The 6230-nt window shown below is 42.6% G+C and overlaps 1 protein-coding gene across 1 annotated transcript in view; it reads right to left on the bottom strand.

Annotated features, from left to right (window-relative positions):
- KLF3 (Kruppel-like factor 3 (basic)) overlaps positions 1–2674 on the bottom strand; it is a 21275-nt gene extending 18601 nt beyond the window's left edge. The window contains exon 1 of the mRNA XM_009872011.1: positions 2627–2674. The gene's annotated coding sequence lies outside the window, so the exon portion shown is untranslated. The remainder of the gene's footprint in view (positions 1–2626) is intronic.
- Between the last annotated feature and the right edge of the window lie 3556 nt (positions 2675–6230).

Here is a 6230-nt window from a genome sequence, read left to right as displayed (position 1 = left end):
GGAATGCCGTCTCGTGGTAAAGCGAGGCTTTGTCTAGAAGCTTCAAGGTATGACTGTTACTGCTGGTGTAATTACAGAATAATGTAATGATATCTGCTAAATTAGTGCTGCCTGAGTGCCCTCTGCAAAGACACTGCAGCTCTCGCAGGACTGTTCGTATCAAGAAGCCAACCTACAGTGGTGCCGCCAAAGCTCTTCACTCCAGGAAACTATTATTTCTTCTGCAAGCCTCAAGTCAAAATTCCCCTCATACTAAGGAGAAGACATGATACCAGACAACTCCCCACAGATGAAATCCAAAGGATGGGGAGGTTTTCTGAACCTGGGTGAGAGGTCTTTGTCAATAGAACCTTGAAGGAGAGCCTGACAGACAGAAAACAGTTTCTGAGAGCAGGATTCCCTGGAAAAGGTACAAAAAGTGTTCTCCACGGCCAGTAATGAGATGTCTTTGCACTTACTGTACCAGTCGCTCATCAAGACCCGAGTCAGCAAAAAAAGTGTTTCTAAAGTTCCATTAACTTCAGTGGGAAGTAAGCGAGCGCTTAACTGCACTGAGCCCCAAAATAGCAGCAGGCAAAGAAACTCTCCAGCTCAGCACAGCAGTCAGACTCAAGTCAAAGCAAAACCAAGAGCAGGGAAAGGAGCAAAGGCCCAGACATGGTGCGGGGGGAAGGGACCCAAGCAGCCAGCCCATGAGGAACAAACAAAAGCAGGGGGAGAATCCTGAAGAACTAGTACACCAAGAAAACATTTCAGGGCTTGGCAGCCTTCTGTGTTTGTTTATTCACTGGATTTCCACTGGGAAACGATAACAACTGCTGAAGAAGTTAGAGTATCCTGTAAAAAGAAAACAGTACCTGGGCAAAAAAAATCTGCTGGAAGTTTTACTCCTTTGCCATGAATAAAAAGAATATTTCCATAGGATTTTGTTATTTAGTATTTCAGAGTATTTTTGGTTTTTACTGATGTGACTGTATTTTGCCCTCCTCCTTTCAGAACTGCAAGTAGGCTGAAAAATCTGCGTTTTTGCACCACTTGCACATCCTAACTTTGCTGACATCACCTTGTTTGACCTAGAACTGCTTTGACATAACCATTTATCAGCTGTGTAGCAGACTAATCACTATTTCCATTAAATTTACGATAATACAGTTGCAGGCTCTCTGAAGCCACCTGCCTGGAGATGGCTTTCTTGTATGTAAAAACTTGGGGCAAAGAAGTTCTTGCGGTGCTCATTAAGAAAACACCTTCTCTAACAAGCGAAAAGAGAGCCCATGTAAAATACTGTTCAACTGTCATGTCTACATTCATTGAACCTAAGGGAGAGCCAAAAAAACCTCCTGAGGCACCCTCCATTAGACAATATTCTTCTCCCTTATCAGGGTAGACTGCTGTCTGGTTTCCTGTCTCAACTTCTAAGAAGAAACAGTCTAGTAAGGATAAAAGATCAGACTTCTGAAAACAAGTGAAGTATGTGGAATGGTATGATAATCTTTGCCTTCCAAACTGAACTTGGTTTTTTGTTGTGTTTTTCTTAAAAGGTTAATTCTAAAGTTAATGTAAAAAGAGGAATATAAATTCTATCTTTTTATTATAAGGGAAGAATGACAGAAAATACTGCTCTCTTATGTAAAGGGTTCTGTTACTCCATGAAACACATGAAACAGAGATTCAACGCTTTTAATAGTACGAGGAAGAAGGAAAAAAATCTAATTCTAATGTGTACATTTATGAAAGAGCCTAAATTATTAATGTGAATGAGGATTTAAATACAAGGCAAATGTCGACGGACTTCTGTGTAACTATGGAAGTGGAGAAAAAACCAAAACACCAGGGAGAAGAGCTGGATAGTGCAGTGGGTACAAATGAGACAGTGATCACAGCAGCTTAGACTCCTCAAGAGTGGAAAGCATGTCATGCCTTTATGGATCAAGTTAGTTTGTTGGTAACACACACTGACTGCACGACAGGCAGACCACGCGTTTGTTTTTTTTTCCATTCTGACTTAGTTTACTCTTAAAAACCTGCGAGACCTTTATCTTTCCATGTGGCCGATCTACACTTACACTTCCTTCCCCTGGGAGGTATCAACTACAGCTACAAAACCCTCAAAGGCAGCCTCGGCATCAAGTGAGTGCTTAACAGGGAAGGGTTAAATCTCTCCTAAAACCAGCTCTGCCAAACTTCATATTCTGGATTGGAAGCAACTAGCCTCAGAATGAAAACACAAAGCTTCAATGCTGACAGCATAAAAGAATTCCAAAAGACCTCCGGTTAGCAGTGTTAATTAATATTAAAAAGTTGGTTTACAAAACTATTATAATTTATCTCAGTCTCTGATTTTGTAGAACTTCTGGCTACAGAAAGGTGTGAACCACAAAATTTACTGCATTTATTACACTTTAGTTTCCAACATTAAACGCAGTTAAATAGAACAGTTTTCCTGTGTCATGGTAAAAAAGATTAAATATGTCTGAAATCATGTGCAAATTAACAGTACCAGAATTAGTATATTTAATCAGGTTCTAATGGATAAATTCTTCCACAGTATTCTAAAATTAACACAAAAACAACTAAGTAAAAACAACTGAGAGAAACAGATAAAAATAATCAAAAAACAACTTACCAAAACTGTGTAGAAAAACAGTTCTTGTTCTCTGGATTTCTGAACAGACAAAAAACAAGCTGATGTAAGGTTGTGCACACAGTTCAGTAAAAATTATTTTTCACATAAAATTAAGCCCTGAAAGAGGAAGTTTAAAGCATGTATTTTGGATATTTCTTAAAAGATACCTTCAACAATCATAAATGGCTACCTTCTAGCATCCGAAAGAGCAACAGCAGGAACTAAAAGATTACTTAAAAAAATGAGCGAAATAGAAAAAGGGGTAAAATCAGCTGGTGAAAATATTTCTGTGTGGACAGAAACCAAGCATATTCACACCCATAAGTGACAGAGAAGAATGAACACTCCATCTTGCATTTTCATCCAGGGCCTGATTCAAAGCCCGCTGAAGTTAATGCAAGTCTTTCTCTTGATTTCAATGAGCTTTGGCTTGGGTCCTTTAGCTCTTCTTCTGTCAGATTCAAAGCAACAGAAAGATTTATGTTCTCTTTCTGAATTTCCTCTTCATGTTTCTCTTATGTTTGCCTGCCACAGGGTGGGGGAAGAAGACAAATATAAAAACAGGAGTTAAAAAATTTATTTCCATGCCTTCAAAAATGCAAAATTTGGGATAGTTGAACCTATTTACTCTATAGGAAAAGTTAGTCAGCAGTGCCTCATTTTCTGTACTACATCTGGAAGACAGTGAATCTTCTTGTTTGTGTAAGGAGAAAACACCTATTCCTTCTGAGACCTGGAAATACAGAGTGCTTAAGGTGGGGCATTCAGGTTGGCTTAGGGCAGAAGCCAAGACCCCTCCTTCAAGCATGAGCCTACAGATATGGATCCTCTTCTGACAGTCTTTTTACACCAATGCAACTCCGTGGCTTTCATGGAGCTATTCCAGATCGGCTGATGAGCAAGCGAGAGCAGAAAACTAGCTCACAGCGAAGCTCTCCACTCCCGTAACTACATCGGAGACGAGGGCTTGCGTTAAAGGTTAACTTGCAAACCTTGTTGTGACATAACGCAGGCATCTTAAGCAATCGTGAGTGTGTAGAGACATGATAACTCATTGGGTGGGGATTGGGAGTTGAGGGGCAGTGACAAGGGGCCTGGACGAGGCTACCGATCTGCCAGAAAACAGCCTGAAACAGGAAAGAGCACCACATATGCCACTTGGAATGTGTGACGCAAACCCCAGCCTTGAAACAAAGAACAGGAAACAGCTCTGCTGGCTGTGCTGGGGAGAAAGCACAGAGAAACATTTAGGCGGCCCTCCCTGACCCTATATTCATGAGCAGCTGGAGTCTTTTAAAACAACAACAGTGGGTGGAGGTGTTTGTTCATTGGGTGTGAATAAAAACACTGTCCTTGAGCAGGAGACCTGCCCTATTTACAAACAGGCTCCCTCAACATAAGGGAGCAGGAGAGTTTTAGACACCACAGGACACGACGATTAGCTGAAATCTTCCCTAGGACCAAGTGGTTTATTACTGTATTTACAGAATGCCAGTAGCTAAACAGAGCTGCAGCTGCGTGACCTCGAACAGGCGCGCCCTGCCTAACAGCAAGCATCTTCTTCGTAGACAGAAGGGGGGGGATCAGGACCGATTTGCAAAACAACAGTGATCCATCTCAGGAGTGATCTGTAAAGCCATGGGTTGCTCCCAGACAGCATCGTGCTTTTGTGTGGTACTGCGCAACAGCTGAGGACCCACATCATTCAGTGCACCCAAGAACAGTTTTCTGAGCCACCACACAGCATTCTACATCCCTGTTTCATATGCATCTTCGTCTCAGGACCCGATTTTCCATGGATATATTTCTGAAGCACCTAAATATACAGCAGAATAAACGAAGTAAGCTGACAACACGAGGCAGAGGAAAGGCATATCTTGCCTTGATGTCATGCAACACAGTAACTTCAGTACTCTTTTTCCTTCAAAGCTGTGGTTCCTTACATACTTTGCATCGGTTTTTTATATACCACAGGTGGGACATCTAATATCCAATGTGAGAATGCGTTACAGCATATTATGTGGACCACAGTAGCACTAATAACTGCTGTGGAGTTTCATGGCACGGAGTTTAACACCACACATGAGGTGACAACTGGCTAGCACAGAATCTACACAGCAATGCGTGGGTGTAGGCTTTATGCTGATAGTATCAGTTCCTTACTTTCTTCATACTGAATATCTGGAAATGTAAGTAATTTGGTGGTTGCATGACTCCTATCTCCATTATCTCTCAGCCTTCGACTAATCTCTCACATTTACATGACTATTTATCTGAAGACTTTTGCTTTTGGCTAAACAGGTGTTGCCTAGGTCAAATCCTCACAGCACCTAAGGGCTCCCTCCCAGCTCTGCTACTTAGAGGAAATTTTGCTTGGTTTCTCAGGGAGCAGAGAGACCATTTAGTATCTTTTTTTTTTTTCCTTCTCCTGCCTTTATCCCCGGTCTCCCTTGTGGTATGTAACATAGCTCTAATAGGGTGTACATCAGAGGCGGGGGGGGGACCGGGGAGAAGTATTTGCCTGCTTGGGAAAGAATAAAAAAGGCCACTCAAATCAGATTCAGGTTTTTTTGTATTACGATAGTAGAGAAAATATTCTTAAAAATACAAGAGGAAAGTTAGTTTGAAATAAATCTCTTCAGGGTCAGGCAGGATTATCAAATCCAGATGTAATTTCCCTCACACAAGAAGCAGCTCTTCACGTGACTATCAAGACAGCGTATCTTAAAAGTATTGTATGGAAAAGTTACCAGTGAGCAGCTATGCGATCCTCTGTTTTCAATACAGGTAACATACATTTATGGATGTTAAACAGTCAAGTGTTCAGAGCTCTCCTATTAGCATCTCAAACTCAGTTCTTCCCTACAAAAAAACCCTTCAGAATCCAGTTCCACAAACGGTGACGCTTCCTGCATTAACAGAGGCAAGGAAACAAACACAGGACACGGTGCAGGTACAGTACCCGAACCACCAGGGGAGTACACAAAGCAACTTTAACGTGGTGGGGTTTTTTTCATACAGTCTTGAATGACCAGCTATTCTGAAATAAGCCTTTCTCCACTTCGGTGCTGTGACCTCTCAGCACGGGCTCCTGTCGCTGAACCTTCCTTTTCCGGGGCTCCCCTAGCTGTGCCAGGCACTGACCTGACAAACATCCAAAGCAAGTAACTCCTATTCCCATTTGAGCTTAAAAAAACGCCAAACAATACAACAAACGGCATCCAGGGACGGCAAACTACTCAGGGTCGTTATTTCTAACTCTCCTAACACATAACTGTCGCACTCTCCTAGGCACGACGTGTTTTAACTTTGCCTACACCTCGGCCAAGTGATGCTAAGGTTAGATGACGAGATGAGGGATAAATTTTTGAGAGCGGGTCTCAAAATTTACTTTACCGAGAGCAAAGCCGAGAGGACACGGCGCTTTCGATCAGCTTCGTGCTGCCGGTGGGTCCCGGCCAAGAGGCGAGCGCCTGCCCCGGCATTTCCCTCAGTGCCCAGGGAACCCGCTAATACTCTTCACCTCGGCTTCGACCGACGCGATATCCCCTGTGGGATCCGGTGACACTTTAGCCTCGGGTTGAGCCGAGCTTATCGCGCCCTG

The sequence above is a fragment of the Apaloderma vittatum genome, unplaced genomic scaffold (assembly GCF_000703405.1).
Source record: "Apaloderma vittatum isolate BGI_N311 unplaced genomic scaffold, ASM70340v1 scaffold3976, whole genome shotgun sequence".
Classification (NCBI taxonomy): Eukaryota; Metazoa; Chordata; class Aves; order Trogoniformes; family Trogonidae; genus Apaloderma; species Apaloderma vittatum.
This window is presented reverse-complemented; position numbering and strand designations above follow the sequence as displayed.